The sequence below is a fragment of the Pinus tabuliformis genome, chromosome 1_2 (genome assembly GCF_031772625.1).
Source record: "Pinus tabuliformis cultivar Carrire ecotype Pingquan chromosome 1_2, CPIR1, whole genome shotgun sequence".
NCBI lineage: Eukaryota > Viridiplantae > Streptophyta > Pinopsida > Pinales > Pinaceae > Pinus > Pinus tabuliformis.
In genome coordinates this window covers 636,122,134-636,143,843 of record NC_142298.1, presented here as the reverse complement: position 1 = coordinate 636,143,843, position 21,710 = coordinate 636,122,134, and the positions used below count along the sequence as shown (strand labels likewise).

At 39.1% G+C, this 21,710-nt stretch overlaps 1 pseudogene across 1 annotated transcript in view; it reads left to right on the top strand.

The window, feature by feature from the left end:
- LOC149207248 (putative disease resistance protein At5g47280) overlaps window positions 1–21,710 on the top strand; it is a 47,294-nt pseudogene that overhangs the window by 19,665 nt on the left and 5,919 nt on the right. The window contains exons 2-4 of the transcript XR_016253051.1: window positions 16,189–16,916; window positions 17,010–17,422; window positions 17,644–17,924. The product of XR_016253051.1 is annotated as a putative disease resistance protein At5g47280 (transcript). The remainder of the gene's footprint in view (window positions 1–16,188; window positions 16,917–17,009; window positions 17,423–17,643; window positions 17,925–21,710) is intronic.

The window sequence follows — 21,710 nt, the reverse complement described above, 5'->3', positions numbered from 1 at the left end:
TTATTATATTAAACCTTACATATATTATTGATTACACAGAGTGACAATTCTCGATCATATGGATGGAAAGGGGAGAGAGAGGGGAGAGGTAAGGGGGGGGGGGGGTTAGAGAGAAAGAGAGAGGGAGGAGGGAGAGAAGGAGAGAAGGAGAGAGGGAGGGAGATAGTGACAAATATGGAGAGAGAGAGAGAGAGAGAGAGAGAGAGAGAGAGAGTGTGTGTGTGTGTGATGGGGAGAATAAGAGAGAGGGAGGTGGTAGAGAGGGGGAGAGAGAGGAGGGGAGAGAGAAAATGAGAGAGGGAGGGAGAGTCATGGGGGGGAGAGAGGGGGGGTAGGAGAGAGAGGAAGGAATAGAGAGAAGGAGAGGGAGAGAGGGGGGGGGAGAGAGGGAGGGAAGAGCAAAGACATAGAGAGATAGAGGTGGAGATAGAGAAGGAGAGGAGAGAGGGAGGAAGAGAAGGGGAAGAGACAGAGAGGGAGACACAAAGATGGAGGGGGAAGAGAGGGGGAGATAGATAAGGCGAGAGGCAGGGAGATAGTGACAGAGTTGGGGGGAGAGAGAGAGAGGATGTTTAGGGGGTGATATAGGGGGACAAAGAAGGAGAGACGAAGGGAGACATAGATATAGATGGTGGGGGGAGAGAGGGAAGAAGAGAGGGACAAAGAGAGGGAGGGAAGGAGATGTAGATAGATATGGAGAGAAAGAGAGAGAGAGAGAGCATGTGTATTTGGGGGATGAGATAGAGAGATAAAGTAGGAGAGACGAAGGGAGATATAGATATAGAGAGACAAAAAAGCGATGTCATTATGCGAAAATGACTAAGTCTTGGAGTTAGGTCAACGAAGGTTTATATGGCAGGAAGGTCCCGAGTGTGGGCACCCCCGCCATGTCCGACGTGCAAAATCAGGTTTACAAGCCATGTGGTGGGTCGGCTGGCTTTGGCGGACGTGAGTAGACATGGTGAACTAAACATATAAGTAAGCAAGCGGCTTGAGGAGAATGGCATCAAGCAAGCTAATCGAGCAAGCCTTCATGAGAAGCAAGTGCGAGTCTAAGGTTTGGTTGTTCTGAAATTTAGGCGAAAGGTGCAAGCGGACACAGGGGCCAAAGCACCCTAGCCGCAGGTCGAGGTAAGCTGGGTGACCGTAGGGTGTGCAGACCGCAGGGTGCAAGACACGGCGTGACAAACAGGTCGACGGGTCAGGTCAGGGCACGGGTCGGGTGGGCGCACATGGTGCGCCGTGGCGACGAGCTAAGGGTCGAACACCGGGCGAGCAAAGTTAAACGAGTGCAAAGTGTAGTGCAGTCGACTACCGAGAGGTGAGCTCGAGCAGAGCGCGGGTGCATGAATTTTAGCGGAGGGCGACGGGTGGGCGGACCGGTCGAGGATGTCAGGTGAAGAGTTGGTCGTGCGGAGTTGTGCTGACGGGCGAGTTGGGTGAATGTCCGGGCACAATGAAACGATGGGTGAACGTGCTGACGAACAAACGGTTGGTGCAGGTGTGTTTCGGATGACTTGGCCGGTTGAACGGCGAGTCGGGTAGAGGCGTCCGGGCGAAGTGTGAACGTGCACGGGCGAGTTGCGACGGTCGGGCATGGGTGACACGAGATCAACAGACGAGCTGGGCAGTGAGGCGCCCGGGTGGACGAATGCCAAGTGTGGGCGTGTGCGAACGATTGAAATGATGAGTTGGGCAGGTTGACACGATTATGGGCGAACTCGTCTGGGAGCACCTAAGGTGCACGAGATGGGCGACTGGCGAGTCGGTCGACTCGACGGTTTGGTGAGTTGGGCAGGAGTGCCCCATGAGCTGAACGACAGTGTACGGTGTGATGGTGAACGCTCCGAATGGTGGTTCGGGTGGTCTGAACGGTGCAAGGTGACTTGCATGATTTTGGCAGATATTGTTCCAAGGAAACTTGGGGTTTCCTGCAAAGGCTGTAAAATTGTATATTTATGTAAAGTTGTTATTATCATCGGCAGACTCATATTTCAGGGAGTTGTTGTTAAGTTATGTTATGTTATACGCTTATAATAGTTTACTTCTTTTTCTTATTATATTCCACAGATTAGCAATCACATGTACATAAAGTAAAGTGCAGATAGAACATTAAACGATCTACAGAAAACAAGCCAAGACAAGAGACACAAGATGTGGCGGCTAGCCAAGGACAAACCCCACAATGTGTGGGGAAACCCTTTGATCAAATCTTCTTTTATCTTCAATAATTCAGCAGAGAGAAATAGTACAATAAATCTGATTTATATCAGTAGTAGCAAATGTTAGCTCAACAGCATCAGCATTAGCGGCTTCATCATCAAAACTAGGGTAGTCGATATCTCACAAACCGATCGTCGGATTGGCTTGATTCCACCACCAAACGTTGCGACCTTCAGAGGAGGTTCAAATGAACCTACAGTGTAGTTCAAATGAGGAGATCTTCTGGTCCATGCAAGTCAAACTTCACTTCTGGAGTTGCAGCTTCAGTTTCAGCAGCTTCCTTCAAACTAGGGCAGTCGATATCTCGCAAACCGTCCGTCAAATCGACTTGATTCCACCACCAAAAGTTGTAGCCTTCAGAGGAGGTTCAGATGAACCTACAATGTAATTTAGATGAGGAGATATTCTGGTCCACACAGGTCAAACTTCACTTCTGCAGTTGCAGCTTCAGTTTCAGCAGCTTCCTTCAAACTAGGGCAGTCGATATCTCGCAAACCGTCCGTCGAATCGGCTTGATTCCACCACCAAAAGTTGTAGCCTTTAGAGGAGGTTCAGATGAACCTACAACACAGATCAGAAGAGGAGGTTTGATGGTCCACACTGGTCAAATTTTGGATTTGTAGTTGCAGCGTCAGTTTCAGCAGCGTCCGGTTTCACATGTGTGAGAGAGAGACCCTTTTCTGCGCAATAGAGAAGAGGCTCTTTTCTGCGTAGTAGAGAGAGAGAGAGATGTGATGAGATGAGTGAGTGAAAATGAGGAAAAGTCCTCCTATATTTATACACAACTGTTTCTGTTTGAATAGATGCGATTATTGGGCTTCTGAGCCTACATGAGTTGTAGGTCAGCTTGATAATAATTCCATAATCAAAATAAATTCATATCTCCATGAATACTTATCGGAATTGGATGATCTATAGATCAATCCTACACCTCTTGACGAGAGGAATCTAATAAACATATTATCAGCCATGACTAAGATGACCCACATGAAGTTTGGCCCTAGTTTCCAATTTTAGCAGTTGCGCCTCCCATTAAAGATTTTCGTTGTGCATATAGATAAATGGTAATAATGATGATGTTAATGTGAAAAATAAACTAAGTATAGAGAGTAGGCGTAGTCCACGATTGCAAGTATTGGTGAAAATAAATTGGTCGGTGGTGCCACACCTCCTATCGTGTCGTTGGAGGAGTATCGCTAGGGTAGGGGCATGACAGAGGGAGAGGTGGAGTGATCCAAAATGGATCCTAAAACCTCTAAGTCTAAGTCTTTAATACTATCGGAAAACACTATCGCAGAAGAAAAACCATGAAGAATGGTGGAAAACAGAGTTAAACAAAGAATGGAGTCTCATTGCACTGGAGCCATCGGATCGGCTAGATCAACGAACTAGATTGAATCAGTGATATCGCATCGGAGCAGGCCAATGGAGTGTATCAGAGGCAGCCTTATGGGAATTGCGATTGTGACCCAGTGACTTAACGTGGACCGTTGATCAAGTGCGCAGATCAACAGCAGAGATAATGTTTATCGCATCGCAAATCCCAAAGTGGAGGACTTAACCCGCAGGCCCGAAGACCATGCAATTTGCGACTTATCGCATCGCAACACAACAAAGGGAAATGACCCGAAGACTATGCGATATGCATGGACCCGAAGGAGTTATGAAATAAAACAGCGAAGGATTTGAGTTCCATGGTAAGCGGTGTTTCGGGCGGACTTCAGGCGATAAGTGGTATTGGAGAGGCTCTACCCAATTCCATACACTGGATGACACGTAGCACGCCGCAGGAGAGAGAAAACCACTTTTGCGGGTAAGTAATCGTCGTGCATGAATGCCACCCAAAATGGTTGTCAGTCGTTAGATTGGAAGATCGTGGATCAATGGTGGAGATCGAGCAGACTACTTGATGTTTCGGGTTGGATACGAACCATCGGATTGAAGGCAGATCAACGGTGGGCTTGCGACAGCAATAAAAGGCGGACCCGAGAGAATTATAGGGTGGATTTTATATCATTTGAAGTCCGGCTTTAATGTTGCGGTCAGGTTTTCAATGGTTTTCAATGTATTTCTGTGTATTGTTGTGCATGAACGAAAAGTGTACTTTCGGGGATTTTCACCCGCACTGGTCCTTTCCATTTGAAAACAGGTGGCCACCATACCTTAGAGTGTTTTGCAATGATTGTTTAACGCTCAACAAGGATTTGAACGGACAGCGGCCGGGAGCCAAAGAGCCCAGGAAGGGGATTGAACCGACAATGTCGATAGGCTTAAAATCCATTCTATGGCAGCACAAAGAGGGAGCATTTGCTCAGAGACAGAGAAGAGAGCAAGAGAAAGCATAAGACAGAGAGCAAGAGGGAGAGTTTGTGCACTCTTTTAGACTCGAGGATTTCGAGTAAATCGCTGTTGTTTTGTCACTGTTGTGTTGAGACTCTGTTTGAGCTCACACTTGTAATATTCTGCTTTTAAAGACATAATATAGAGGTTAACACTGAAAGCTGGACCAAGAGACGTAGCCAGGAAGTCTGGTGAACTCCTTAATTATTTTGCTATGTTGATGTGCGTGTTTATTATGTTTTATAACTGTTCATTGTCTATATTATTCGCAATCTTTTCGATCCGTTGCACTAAATAATATAGGCATTCCTGCACATGAGTCTGTAATACCTTAATATTGATTTAAGATCTTATGATCAGATCAAGTGGTATCAGAGCATTTGATTTTGGTTTTGTTAAGGTTATACAAGCTTGTGCTGGATTTTGAATGCTAACTAGATTAAAGCTCAGACTAGGAGAAGGAGAACTTGTTGAGGCTAATCTAGAGATTGGAAGAGTATATTCTCATAGGAGAATGGTAGAAGAAACTCCATTGGGATTAGAATCTCAATTTATGGAAGGTTTTAAGGCACTCCAAGCCATGGTGGAAGAGATGTATCTGGAATTTAAGAAGGGTCGAGGTGAAAGCACTTCAACACCTAAACCAAACAAAGGAGCAGAGGAAACTTTTCTAGTTGCCCCTCCAGAAGGCAAAGGAAAAGGAGAAATGCCTTCTCCACCATATCCTCCATCATCACCTTCATCATCCTCATCATCTTCTAACTCTTCTAAGAAAAAGAAGAAAACTTCCTTAATCAAATTAGATGTGAAGTTTGATTTGCTAATTTATGATGGAGAACTTAATGCAGAAAAGCTAGATAATTGGATAAGACAAATTGATGTATATTGCAGGGTACAGAACGTTGATTCAGAAATGAAGAAGATGCAGCTAGCTAGCCTTCGAATTGGAGGAACTGCACTAGTATGGTGCGAAGGCAAGACACAAGTTGATCTGCAAAAACATGGTAAAATCATTTCTACCTAGAATGAATTTGTTTCTGCTATCAAAAAGCAATTCTATCCTTTAGCTTACATGCAGCAGGCAATGATGAGTTGGCAAACTCTTCATCAGTTGAAGGGTCAGAGTGTACAAAGTTATACTCGGGAACTTAGAAAGAGATATTTAACTCTAGGTATATCATTAGATTCACCTGAGACTTTATTGAAGTATATAGGTGGTATTCATAGCTATTTAAAGCATACTATACTCATGTTTAATTCCACTAGCTTAGATGATGTATCAGTTCAAGCCACACATCTAGAAGCTAGAGGTAAGAATGTAAGCCCAGAGGTTGGGGGATCATCTAAATATTAATGTAAGCAAGAGTAAGGAAAAGAAGAAACTGAAATGGAAGGAGAGGAAAGCAAACACTGTGAAGAAGGATAAACCTTCATGCACTCATTACAAGAAATAAGGACACGATGAGGCACACTGTTGGTTTTTGCATCCAGAACGGAAACCTAAGAAGTTTGGTGGAAAGAAGAAAAAGAATGTTTCTGCTATTCAGCAGGACTTGGGATCAGATTTAGACAATGAAACAACAGTTACAGCCACAGGTATTAAAGGTAAAGATTATGAAGCATCCACAAGTAATTCTGCACAAATTGTTGATAATGAAAATAATGAGAGGGAAAGAAATGAGCTTTTTCGTATTAGAGTAATTTCCAAGCACAATAACATTGATACTTTATTCGATAGTGGATCACAAGTAAATTTGATTTCTGAAACAATTGTAAAGAAGTTGGGATACAATCAAAATCTCATGAGAAGCCATATCCATTAGGTTGGGTGTGTGATAAAACAAGGCTATAAGTAACGAGACAATGTAAACTTAAGTTTGCTATTGGATCAACATTTATAGATGAGGTTGAGTTAGATATAGTTCCATTGGATATATGTGGTATTGTTTTGGGAAGTCCATACTTGTATGATAGGAAAGCTATTTTCTATAGAGCTGAAAATAAGTATCAACTCACTAAAGATGGAATGGAATATATTGTAAGAGCTCATAAACTCAAGGGTAACTATTCTCTCATAAACTTAGGACAGATGAAAAGAATTGTGAATTCAAGTAAGTAGTTTTTACTAATGGTTGTAAAGGCAAAGGATCCTAATAAATCCAATGCATTTGAAGGCTATGATTCTAAACATAAAGTTGATTTAGTTAAAGTTGTTTCAGAGTATGATATCCTATTTCAAGAACCTAAAGGTCTGCCACCCAAAAGGGAAATAGTACATGATATTTATTTGCAGCAAGATGCTCCATTACCTAACATTGGAATGTACAGGTTATCAGCTTTAGAGAATGCAGAGATAAAGCAGATACTGGAGTTGTTCAATAAAGGGTTTATATGACCAACCACATCACCATGTGGATCTCTAATCGTGCTAGTGAGAAAGAAAGATGTTTCGTGGAGAATGTGCATTGATTATAGAGCACTAAATAAAATAACGATCAAGAATCGTTATCCTCTTCCTCGTATTGATGACTTATTAGCATGGAAAATTTTAGGGGCGAATTTTCGCCCTTAGGCGAAATTAAGGGGTTTTAAATTTTTAGTGGGCGAATATTTTGTATCATAGTACATTTTTACAAATCACCTCAAATTTATTTTATAAAAAAATTAGGTATGGAGGTTAGCCCACCTTATTTTAAGGGAGAGGGTAAAAAAGGTAAATTTAGCCCTTGAAATTAGGAGTTACAACCTTCCATTGGCCCTAATTTTCAAGAATAAGTTTTATTTAAGTGAATCCTATGGGCCAAATACCATATTTATAAAAGAGGTATGGTAAATTAATAAAAATACAAATAAATGAGAGGTATGGTAAATAAATAACACATTTTTTATATTTACTCCATAAGTCACCTTATATACATGCAAGGGTGTAAACAAATACAAATATAAATAAAGTGGAGGTATGGTAAATAAATAAAACCTATTTTTATACTTACTCAAAAGGTATGGTAAATAAATAAAACCTCTCTTTATATTTAGTCCATAACCCTCTTTCTATTTATGAAGGCTCAAAAAAGAGGTTTTATTTAAGTGAATCCTATGGGCCTAATACCATATTTGTAAAAGAGGTATGATAAATTAATAAAAAATATAAATAAACGAGAGTTATGATAAATAAATAAAACATTTTTTTTATATTTACTCCATAAGTCACCTTATATTTAAGAACACTCAAAAAATGCATTATATTTAAGTGAAACCTATGGGTAAAATACTATGGGCCAAATACCATGGGCTTTATTATTATTAATGCTATGCAAAAAAACATTATTAACCTTAATATTAGTATTAATAAAAATAAAAATGGCACATGGTATTCACGTGGAATGTAGCCTATTTAAAGGGGGGAATTAAACCAATATAAATCCATCTTTACTCTGGATCTACTAAGCCCCGAGAGGGATCAAATATCGTGATATGCAAACTAGCACAGAGTGAAAAATATTTCATCCCTCTCGGGGCTTGGTAGATCAAGAGTAAAAATAGATGTTGTAATTTAATGTATGTTAAACATTTTAACTTGGTTAAAATAAAAATCAATTATTAATTTTATTAATTTTTATAAATTACTAATAGTAATTTTTAAGCTCCAGGTTTATGATAACCCATAGTAATACCATGGTATTCATGTGAGCATAGACTATTTAAAGGGGAAATTCTATCATCTTAGATCCATCTTAATTCTGGGTCTACCAAGTGCTCAAAGGGATAAATAGATTTCATCCCTCTAAGAGCGGTAGATGTGGAGTTAAAATGGATATAGGTTGGTTTTTATGATAATGAAGATATTAAATAGACTTAGGAAATTATATTGTAAAAACATCTTAAGGTGAATGGTTAAAGCTGCATTTAGTCACTTCACAAAATTTAGTAAAAAATACCAATATCTCCATTAATATTGGTTTTTCTGATTTAACAAAAAAAATTCAAACCATTGAAACCTTATTACTCTTTCCGCATCACCCTCGCATAAGATTTCCCACCATTTTGCAAACATTCTCAATATGATATCTTCATGAAAAAGTTTAGGTACTGATGTTGGATTAATTGTCTGAAAAATAAGTTGGTTTGTACAACCTTTCATCTTCTGTGCTATTCTTAGTTTGTCCTATTGATCTGTAGGGGTCGGAGCCACTGCACCATATTTTCCTAAAAGGTGGAGATTGTTCACCAAAAATGAAATTAATCTGCATGTTACAACGCTGCTAAAAAATGCGAGACGTATGAGGGTAGTGAATTATGCTAATAAGAAATTTAGATTGGGAGAGACATAATTAAATTTTATTATTTAATTGAAGATTTCCAATTAAAATAATAATAAATCTACATTTATATATTCATATATTGATTGGAAGGCTTCTCACAGTGGTCACTTCTTTCAATTAGATCCCCTTAACGCCTTTGGGATACCTAATACTTTCTTATATAATATAGTTGGGGCTTGTTACTTGTTGGCGTGTTGGGGTAAACAAACTTGATGTGTTTTTTTTATCTCGTAGTTGGAGTCTATGGAATAAGAAAGAAATTTGATAACTTGAAAAAAGTGGTAGCTTTACAAAAGTTGTAGAGAAAAGATTAAGCTCTCCTACCTTGACAGAACTCATGGTCAATATCAACACCTACAAGAACTTTGTTATTGAATATTATCAAAACTAATAGAAGGATATGAAAGAATGTATTGTAAGAACCTTGACAAACACGGCCACTGAAACTTGGAACATTGTTTGTAGGAAGAGAAAATAATGTTTCTTTTTTCCAAACATGTATGTTAGTATATTACAATTTAATGAAGATGTTTTCTTATTATCATATATGGTTTCATACTTTAACAAAACATTCACCAAGACTTCACAATGTTTTATTATTCAGTAAAAGATTTGCCAAAATCTTACAAGATTTTATAATTCAATGAAAGATTCTCCATCATTGTACAAGATAATATAATCTGGTGAGAGATTTGCCAAAAAATTATATATACATATTATGTTGTTGATAAAATCGCCTCCCATTTTTCCTATGTATCATGGGGATTAGCCCATTTATTATACATATAAATTTAGGGTGGTTCTTAAAATTTTCCCTTCTTATTAGATCAATTAAAAGAAGCAATTTACTTTTCTAAGTTAGACTTGCGAAGTGGTTATCATCAGGTCAAAGTTGCAAAACAAGATGCATGGAAGATTGCTTTCAAGACAAAGCAAGGACTATATGAATGGTTGGTTATGACTTTTAGCTTATCTAATGCTCCTGCTACATTTATGAGAGTCATGAATGATGTACTCAGACCATTTATTGATGATTTTGTAATTGTTTATTTAGATGACATTCTTGTTTTTAGTAAGACATGGGAAGACCATGTAAAGCATGTAAAACGGACTTTAGATGTTTTAAAAAGAGAAAATATCTATGTAAAATTGTCAAAATGTGAATTTGGCAGAACATATTTAAATTATTTGGGTTATATTGTAGGGGGTGGTGAATTGAAGATAGATCCCTCTAAGGTTGAAGTCATTGTGAACTAGCCTAAACCCAAATCTGCTACAAAGGTTAGGAGTTTCCTAGGGGCAGCACAATACTGGAGAAAGTTTATTGCTAGCTTTTCTTTGATTGCAGCTCCATTACATGCTTTAACAGGCTTGAAATGGGTGTTTCAGTGGGGATGCAAACAGCAGAAAGCCTTCGACACCTTAAAAGAGAAAATCAGTACAACACCCATACTAGTATTGCCAAATCTTCAACATCCATTTGAGATTGAGACAGATGCCAGTGACTATGCCATGGGAGCAGTGTTGATGCAACACGGAAAACCCATATGCTATCTTTCTGAGACATTTACTTCTGCAGTATTTAATTATCCCACATATGATCAAGAATTGTATGCATTAGTACAAAGTGTGAAAAAGTGGAAACATTACCTAATGGGTAAAGAAACAATCATACATACAGATCATCAACCACTTCAATATTTGCACTCACAAACTAAATTGTAGCAATCAAGTCATTATAGGTGGATGTGTTTTCTACAACAATTTCATCTTATCATCAGATATAAGAAGGGAATACACCATAAGGTTGCAGATATGTTGTCAAGACCAGTCATAAATGCATCTACTATACTTAAGTATAACTCAGTAATGCATGAAAGTTACATTGAAAAATATGCTCAAGATGTAGATTTTAAAGATGTATATGCAACTTTAAGTCATGGCAAACAAGTAAAAGAATTGGATTATTATGTAAAGGACCAACTCTTATATCATTTGGGAAAGTTATGCATTCCACAAACTGAAAGAGTTAACATAATTCGAGAAGCACATACTTCTCTCATATCAGGTCATTTTGGTGTAAGTAAAACAATTGCACAATTGCAAAGGTTCTGTTATTGGCCAAGAATGCATGAGATAGTTTCTAGATATATCAAAAGGTGTACTATGTGTGCTACAAGCAAGCGTAGTAATAGAAAATCAGGCTTGTACACTCCACTCCCAGTTCCTTCTCGTCCTTGGGAAAGTGTTTCCATGGACTTTGTTGGGGGATTGCCAAAATCTAGAAAAGGTCATGATTATTTGTATGTTGTTGTGGATAGGTTCAGTAAAATGTGTATTTTGATACCTTGTAACAAGCAAGTTACAGCTGAACAAACAACAAAGTTGTTCTTTCAGAATGTATGGGTTCATTTTGGTTTACCCACTTCTATTATATCTGATCGAGATTCTCGATTTATTGGGAAGTTTTGGTCAAGTTTATGGGAGTTGATGGACACTAGGTTGAAGAAAAGCACAACATTTCATCCACAAACAAATGGTCAGACAGAAGTGGTCAACAGGACAGTGATCCAGTTGCTCAGAGGCTATTGTAGCAAGCATCCCAAGCTTTGGGATGAGCATTTGTGTTATGTGCAGCATGCTTACAACCATGCTAAGCACTCTTCTACTTAGAGATCTCCTTTTGAGACTTGTTTTGGTTTTATACCAAAGTCTCCCTTGGATTTTGTCTTTGGTAAAGACATAGCAGTTGATGGACACAGTGATGTGGACAAAGCAACCAAGTTCATTGAACAAATCCAAGAAATTCACTAGGCAGTACAGGAACAACTGGAAAGAAGTCAAGCCAAGTACAAGGCAAGACATGACAAGCATCGGGTTGGGCACAGTCTTCAAGTTGGTGATCAATTCTGGCTGTACATCAGCAAAGATAGAATGCAAGGTGAAGGTAAGAAGCTAAAACCAATAAGGTACGGACCTTTCAAGATACTTGATACAATTGGTGAAAATGCTTTTCGCCTTGATTTACTAGCTTATAAGCAGATCTATTCAATCGTTAATGTAGAAAACTTGAGATTGTATGAACCATCAATGATTGAAGATCCTGAAGAGCAAAGTCAGTTGCATTCTATTGAGGATATGTTGCCTGAATATCTCAATGAGTTACAGGAAGACACAGTTCTGGACAGGAAGGTGAGAACTATGTGTCGAGGGGATGTTGAGTACCTGAGAGTAGGGCTCAAAGGTTCCAATCCAAGCAAAGCACGATGGATAGAAGTTAAACAAGTGAGCGAGTTGTATCCTCATTTGATCGATGCCTAAAACCAACTTTTAGTGGTCCAAAAGCTTTTCAGTGGGAAGGCGTGATCAAAAATGGATCCTAAAACCTCTAAGTCTAAGTCTTTAATATTATCGAAAAACATTATCGCAGAAGAAAAACCATGAAGAATGGTGGAAAACAGAGTTAAACAAAGAATGAAGTCTCGTTTCACTGGAGCCGTCGGATCGGCCAGATCAATGGACCGGATTGAATCGGTGATATCACATCGGAGTAGGCCAACGAAGTGTATCGGAGGCAGCCTTATGGGAATTGTGATTGTGACCCAGCAACTTAACGTGGATCGTTGATCAAGCGCGCAGATCAACGATGAAGATAACGTTTATCGCATCGCAAATCCCAAAGGGGAGGACTTAACCCGCAAGCCCGAACACCATGCGATTTGCGACTTATAGCATCGCAACACAAGGGAAATGCCCAAAGATTACGCGATACGCACGAACCCGAAGGAGTTATGAAATAAAACAACAAAGGATTTGAGTTCCATGGTAAGCGGTGTTTCGGGTGGACTTTAGGTGGTAAGTGGTATTGGAGAGGCTTCACCTGATTCCATACACTGGCCGACACGTAGAACGCCGCAGGAGAGAGAAAACTGCTTTTTCGGGCAGGTAAACTCTGTGCACGTAGGCCGCCCGAAATGGTTGTCAGCCGTTGGATTGGAAGATCATGGATCAACAGTGGAGATCGAGCAGACTACTTGATGTTTCGGGTTGGATACGAACCGTCAGATTGAAGGCAGATCAACGGTGGGCTTGCAGCAGTAATAAAAGGCGAACCCGAGAGAATTATAGGGCAGACTTTATATCATTTGAAGCCTTTAATGTTGCGGTCGGGTTTTTCATTGGTTTTCAATGTATTTCCGTGTATTGTTGTGTATGACGAAAAGTGTACTTTCGGAGATTTTCAACCGCACTGGTCCTTTTCGTTTGAAAACAGGTGGACACCATACCTTAGAGTATTTTGCAATGATTATTTAACACTCAACAGGGATTTGAATAGACAGCGGCCAGGAGCTAGAGAGCCCAAGAAGGGGATTGAACCGACAGCGCCGATAGGCTTAAAAGCCATTCTATGGCAGCACAAAGAGGGAGCAGTTGCTCAGAGACAGAGAAGAGAGCAAGAGAAAGCAGAAGACAGAGAGTAAGAGGGAGAGTCTGTGCACTCTTTTAGACTCGAGGATTTCGAGTAAATCCCTGTTGTTTTGTCACTGTTGTGTTGAGACTCTGTTTGAGCTCACACTTGTAATATTCTGCTCTTAAAGACATAATATAGAGGTCGACACTGAAAGCTGGACCAGGAGACGTAGCCAGGAAGTTTGGTGAACTCCTTGATTATTTTGTTGTGTTGATGTGTGTGTTTATTATGTTTTATAACTATTCATTGTCTATATTATTCACAATCTTTTCGATTCGTTGCACTAAATAATATAGGCATTCCTGCACATGAGTCTGTAATACCTTAATATTGATTTAAGATCTTATCATCAGATCATGGAGAGACAAAGAGAGATGGGGAAGACATGAAGGGGGGAAGGGGGGAGATAGAGAGGGTGGGGGGAAGGGAGATAAACATAGAGATGGTGGGGAGAGAGAGAGGGAAGCAAAAAGAGACACGTATACAAATATAGATATTATATAACATTGAAAATTGTTAACCATAGAGGAAAAGGAAGTAAGGATTTTACAAAAGGTAAAAGAAGTTGGATTTAAAAAGCCATGAATATTTTGGTTTTTCACTAAAATAGATGCATTGATTTCAGTGTACATGTTGATTCCTAATCCTATTTGATTGATTGCACTAGATGCATTGATTTCAATGTAGTTGTTAATTTCTAATCCTATTTTATTGCTTGCACTAAATGCATTGATTTTAGTGTAGATGTTGATTTCTAACCCTGTTTGATTGTTTGCAGTAAATGCATTGATTTTAGTGTATATGTTGATTTCTTATCCTATTTGTTTGTTTGCACTAGATGCATTGATTTCAATGTAGACGTTGATTTCTCATTTAATGTAACTAGATTTATGATGTTGATTTATCATTTGATGTAACTAGATGTATGATGTATATTAATTTCAAAGTAATTAGATTAATAGTGTGCATTGATTTCAGTGTAAGCACAAAAAAAATATTGATAATGCGCATTGATTTTTGTGTTACAAAAATTAAATCATAAACAAAATACTTGAATTTTCATCTTAAATAAAATGTTCACTTGAAATGTTTTCTTCTTTACAATGTAAACTATTTGTAATTGACTACATTCTTGTTTTCCATTTTCTGTCATTCAACATTGTTAGTCACTTTGCGTTCAAACGGGGTTTTGGAAAACAACTATAATTGAAACTTACTTGGGGTTTAACATTGCATAAGTCACAATGATTTACTTTGGAGCAAGCTACAATTAATATTGAAGAGCAAGAGAGACAAAGCGTGATGGTTACTACACTAGCTTGAGTTAAAGATTTGAATGGTCTATGATTTCAACTGTCCTTTTCATATGATCGATATGAACAGATGGAAAAACTAACATATGTGACAATAAGAACAATAGAATAAAATAGTTTGAAATTGATCACAATAAATACTATTTGTAATTGACTGCATTCTTATCATTCATATTTTCTATCATTTAACATTATTACATTGTCACTTTGCTTTCAAAATTTTTATTTAATCATTTTTTATCATTCAGGTTAATAATAGTCTCTATCATCTCAACAAACTAAGGTAACTGAACAAATTTAGAATTAAAATGACTAGATTAATCTGAGTCATATTTAGCATATTTAAAATTATTTGAATAATTAGATGTTTAACAAATTTTGTATGACCGCACGACTAAAATCAAACTAGATCTATTTCAACCCCGAATCTACTAAGAGGGATCAAATCTCTAGATGTACAAACCTTTCCTCAAGTTTTGCACTAAAAAATATATATTTGTACTTCGATGAATTTGATCCCTCTTCACACTTGATAAATCCAAGTTAAAAATAAATCGAAATTAGTATATTAAAACTTAGATATCATTAGATAACCAATTGAAAATAATATGATAAAATTTAATTTTTCAAACCTAAACATTCGACAACGTCTTTGTTCACATGCTTATTACTCTTTCCACATGAGACTTAAAAAAATAAAAATACATAATCACTTCACAATAAACAAATATTATATTAATAAAACCATATAATTTAAAATAACTAATTTCAACATAATTTTACAATTAATTAAATATTTAATAACAAATATTGATAACCATTATTAATTTTTTGCTATTTTTTAAAATTAATTAAATAAATTTATTATGTCACTAGAAGTGACATATAGTGACGGTGTTGAGGTATTTGTTTGGTTAATATAGTTAATTTTTTTGGTATTTACAAAGTTAAATATTGGTTTTTTTGGCATTATTTTGATGTTGATGTCAGCCTGTCGCCACCACCAGCGCTACAAAGCACTCGACAATACATCAACAATAGTGATTAAGGGCAAGACAATAGCAGTGATGTACGAAGTTTTAAAACTCAAAGCATACCAAGAACGACTAATATGTGGACTAAAGCCATCATAATAAAGACACAACTATTTTTTATTAAAAATAGAGATGGTCCCGTCATTAGCTTTGATATGATGTCAGAGTCGGTTCATCATTATTTTTTAAAGCATAAAAATATGAGATGGGGATGACAAAGGGACACAAAAGCCTTCTTGTCTTTGGGAGTAGTCTACCTAGGCGGAGGAATTGCCCGGTTTCTGTCGCCGCCCGGAAAATTGTCCGGCTCCGGCCGTTGGCAATCCCTCCGCCACCCTCCCCTAGCTCCGCCACCCTCCATCCACCGCTCTTCCTAACATTTCCTGACAGATCGGATCGGAGCTGGCAATCCTGACATTTCCTGACAGATCGGATCGAAGCTGTAGTCGTCTCCATTTCTGAGTCAAATATCGGGATTACAATAGCGAGTTGTTCATAGTAACTAGAACCGTCATGAATAGCATCATTTCCAGCAAATCTTCGAGCAAGGAACTCAGGCAAAAGCTTTTAGGCCTCAAGCCTACTATTGATGAAATCTCTAGGATTTCTTCTGAATCAGAACCCTCATCTCACAGAGGCCCGCCGTTGAAGGACATTCAAGCCCAGCTGCAAGATGGCCTTCACCTTGTGAAGAAATTAGAGAGAATCAACAGTTTTAATTTATATAGAAGATATCGATATGGAAAGAAAATCCTAAAGGTAGAAAAGAATGTCAATGATTTTTTGCTCACCCAAGGCCTGGCAGGCCTCGTACTCGATGTCCACAAGCTAAACGTGGATTCCAAGGCCTGTGAGGAACGATTGAAGCGTATGGAAGAAATGGGTCGGCATATAATCGACAGCGTTAATGCCAAGATGACTAAGGATGCCAGTTTCAATTCCTTCATGCTTCATCAAATGAGTACAGGCTAGTTATTCGAGACCTCCATTGATGAGTCCTATGATACTACAATGTCTAAACAACCCACCAGCAGCTTCAACTCCCAAGTCCCGGATATGCCGAATTTCATAGTTGGTTTGAATAATCTTGTGAATGATGTCAAACAAAGCCTAATATTTCAGAATGGGGTTAATGTAGTTGGGGTAAAAGGTATGGGAGGAAGTGGCAAAACCACTCTTGCGCTAGCCCTTTGCAACGATCCCCAAGTCAAAGGTTAGAGCAATTCCCCTTTTGAATTTTCACTCCAAACTTCCATTTTATTGCTTCACTTTCGTTTGTAATGCGATTTTTGTCTGCGATTTTCAGATTTCTTTCAGAACAATATAATTTTCATTACTGTTGCGCATTCTCCAAATGTAAAGGGCCTCTTGGAGACTATGTGGGATAAGATAATTGGTGGCAGAAGGCCTGATTTTCAGAGCATAGAGGATGCACACAACCAACTGAAGAATAATCTTAGTTTAAAAGGCCATCCAAAAACTTTGGTAGTTTTGGACGATGTTTGGTCAAGATCAAATGTGGAACAGTTGTTGTTTGAAGCAGAGGGATACAAGACAATTATCACAACAAGACAGGATTACACTATTCCGATTTCAAACAGTACCCATGTGCATAACATACCCATGTTGCAGAAGGCTGATGCCCTGTCACTTTTCTGCTTTTGGGCCTTTGGACAACCTTCGATTCCAATGACAGAAGATGAGGATATTGTTAAAATGGTATGAATTAGACCCTGATTGTTTCTCTATCTCATTCTTCACGCTTTGCATCCGAGGATAGCATGTTGAATTCAGATTGATTTTCTGTCCTTTTCATGGAAATAAATTGTTTTATGTAAGTTTAAAATTGCAATGCCTGTGATAGAAGTGCAGGAAAAGTTTTAATACTATGGATTTATGTAGAAAAAATAACCCAATGTTTAACTGCACTATATTTGTAGGTTGAAGCAGAGTGTAAGGGCTTACCACTTGCCCTCAAGGTTATTGCAAGCTCTTTGCGCGGTGAGCCCCGGCCCGTTTGGGAAAATGCTAAGAAAAAACTTTCCAGAGGACAATCAATATCAGAATATCACAGAGATGAGCTTTTTCATTGCTTGGAAACAAGCATAGATGTCCTAGATGATGAGTCAAAGCAGTGCTTTTTGGACTTGGGGGCATTTCCCAAAGGTAGAAAGTTCAGCGCGGATGCATTGTTGGACATTTGGGTTTACACCCGTGGGATGTGTTAGCTCTGCTATGTTCTTTGATACTTGATGGATTAAAATAGGTGTTGAGCAGTGCTGGTTTGGTTGTATAAGGCTGGCAACAGTTTTTTCATGCTTTCTCCTTCATTTTCCCTTTTCTCCTATAACCCCGCTACCTCCATTTCCTTCTTTCCTTTCATTCTCCTTATTCTCTTAACTCCATTATTTCTTTTTGTCTTTTATAAACCCTATAAAACCCCCGATAATGTTACCTCACACCATAACTTGCCTTTCCCTTATTACTCTGCTTGTGCTCTTATGGCTCCCCATTCCTCCGTTTTACGCTAAAATTCCTCACAAACCCATATTCCTCAAACTCTCGGGCGCAAGGTCTAAATCCACATAACTATATGCATTTAACCGCGCGCCTGTATCGCCCCTCGCCTGTCACATCACTCTAAACTTGTGCATTAAATCCGGTCCGTCCAATCCTCCGCCTTGAGATTTGACGCTTTTCGCTGCCCCCGCTCCGTGAACTTGCATGTCAGTTAGCCTGCGGGGAAGGCAGTTTCCCGCTGGACCTACCTACCACGCGGCGCCTTATTACGGGATCATGCCCCGCGTTACGAAAACCACCTCATCCCCCGAAGCGGTGCGGGGAAACCGCTTATCGCCCTTCCTGTACGACTCCCTGCTCATTAACCGTCAATCATCTCTGCCGCCTGTCAGCCATCCGATCGTCCATCCCGTGATCGGACGACCCACGTCCCTCCATCCGCATTCCCTCCCGATGGCCTCTGTAATCGAATCTCCAACGTTCATTTACAAAATCCAACGGCCCACATTTGATTACTGCTTCTTCCCAATAGCTGTTGCGAAATGTTTCCCGCCATCGATCCACGATATCCAACGGTGGATCTACCTCCATGCCGCCTGCGTCCACTGCCTCTGCCATGCTTCCAAGGGACGAAGGATAACAGTGTTCAGCTTCCTACCAGCATGTTGCGCATTGAATCCCCAGCAACCATATTTAAAGAGCAGCACGGCCAAGGACGAGAAGGACGATCCTCGAGCAGTTCAATGACTGCAACAGTTATTGAAATTCATTCAAATCATACTTCACCTGTTCAGGAAGGACAACAAAGTACCAGTAAAAGTCAAATTGATCCATTAAAACAATCAAATTGTATCAAAGCCCATATCTGATTGTAAATGTGGTTGGTGGTCAGTTATGACCCCTCCACGCATAGGTTAGCAGAGATTTTTTGTGAACAAACTCTATATATTCCAAAAAGCAAGATGTAATCAGGTTGATGAATGTTATTTTGGTGTAAACTTCAACTTCTGGAGACTGCAACTATTGTGACACCTGCAGCTTCTGGTCTTCATTTCCAGCTAATACAAGCTTCTTTTGTTGTTGATTGCTCACTTTCCACTTCTTCTTCTTTGTTCCAGGCTGTGCCTGTTATGTATTTATTCATGTGTTGTTGATGCTTAGCATTAGAGGGGCTGTCATCCCACCTCTGTGTTAGAATCTAGCTGTATCATTGAATTTGTATGCAGGTTTTTGTTGTTTTAATGCCAGAGAGCTGTCATCCTGTCTGTGCATTAGAGAATAGATTTACAGACCTTTTAACTGGTTGTAGTTGGGCATCACAGGGTCTTGTGCATCTGTTGGTGTGATTAGTATTCCCCATTATCACATTTTCTTTAAACTGTGAGTAATTGGTGGTTTAAAACCTTGTAGTCTGGGGGTGTTCACCCATGTCTGGGGTTAAACATAGTAGAAGTGGTTATCTGGATTGAATATGCAGCATTTCTTTCATTCATCCACCAATTTTCCAACATTTTGTTGAGTTTGTAATGTTCTCGAGCATCTCTGATATACAACCTAGGAGAGTTTCCTGGGGTGATAACATTAATTGGCACCGTTGCTGGGGAAAGGAGAATTGAAGCTCAGCTTCCCTGGGAAAACGACACAGCTTCAAGCTTTGATGATAGACAAGGTTTGAACACAGTTTCTAGTTGTAATCATCTATCTGGCGACTCCATTGGAGGAAGACCATCCTTTGGTGACTCCACATTGAAGTTCTGGCTCAGTTTGTGAGACATACTCGAAGAAATCCTCAGAAATCACCAACTGAATCAGTGCCTGACCCTGAGAGGACTGTCAAATCGAAGAAAGCATCACAGAAAGGGGCATCAGGATCAGGTAAGCCTAAGAAATCTCATGCATCTCTGAAAGATAAAGTTATTGCTGAAGATATACAGTTTGAATATTTAGAACCTAGCACTGTTAATAAGGAAATTCCTTTAGAGATTAATTCAGCCCCTTGTGCAGTTAGTTCCCCTTTGAATCTCAGTCCAAAGAAAGGTTCCCATTCAGTCCAAAACATCCCTTTGTCTCTACCATTCATCACATTACTCCCTACTATTCAATCTGCTAGTATTCTTCCAAATACTCCAGTCATGGCAGGCCAGCAAGCACCCACGAAGATAGAAAGAATTGTTGCTGCTAGATATGGACCTCTGGTATTGCCTGTTCCTTTAAATCCTATGCCTGTGGGAGAATATCAAAAATATATGCCTAAATTCACAGGTACAGAGGGAGTGACAACAGAAGAACATCTTGAAGCTTTTTACAGTTATGCTGATAATTTAGATATAAGTGAAAATGATGTCTGCTAGTCTATTTATACCTCCTTTGCCTCCCATACTAGTTTATGAAGTCCAAATGAAGTACAGACCATCCTTGCCTAATAATGTCCACCATTGGAAAGTTTTTGATGATGATGATGAGTTAAATAGGTTTCTGCAAGTCATTGATGAGTTTTCCGAAATGCAAATTGACCAAGAAAATGAAGCCTTGGAAGAAAGCCACCAGCCCCAGCTTAGAAATAAAATTGGTAAAGACAGCATTGTCCAGCTTCCTAGTAACCATATTCCTAAGGGTCTAATTCCTCTTGAAAGACTGTTTGACCAGAATGATGTGCCTTACAAAGCTGCCCAAAAAGAAGACCAATCTGCAGTTTGTAAGCATGATATAGGAAGTCCAGGTCAGCCTAGATATGTAAATTTGTCCACTCATTTGTCAGCTGATCAAAGTGCTGAATACTGCAATTTAATGAGGCAATTTGCTGATGTGTTTTCCTGGGAGTATAGTGATATGAAAGCATATGATAAGAGCATTATTCAACATAAAATCCCTCTAGAGAAAGACACCATTCCTTTCAAACAGAAGCTGAGACCAATAAATCCTATTCTTCTTCCTCTAATTAAAAAATTGTTGGCTGCCAAGATCATAGTCTCTCTCAAAATGGGTATCCAATCTAGTGGTGGCGAGGAAGAAGAGTGGAGAAATCAGACTGTGTGTTGATTTCAAAAATTTAAACAAATGCTCAAAGAAAGACAACTATCCCCTACCGAAAATGGAGCATTTGTTGCAGAGGGTCTCAAGAGCCAAAGTAATGTCTTTCTTGGATGGATTTTCAGGCTTCAATCATATTGTTGTTCACCCAGATGATCAAGAGAAGACTGCATTTACCACTCCTTGGGGCACTTTCATGTATGCCAAAATGCCTTTCGGATTAATGAATGTTGGAGCAACCTTTCAGAGAGATATGGATATAGCATTTGTGGGAGAGAAGGACAAATTTGTCCTTATCTACCTTGATGACATAATAGTTTACTCCAGCAGCCATCAAAATCATTTGCAGCATTTGAAAAAAGTGTTTCTAAAGTGCAGGAGGTTTGGAATTTCAGTCAATCCCAAAAAATCTCAATTTGCTTTAGAAGAAGGCAAGCTGTTAGGACATGTTGTGTCT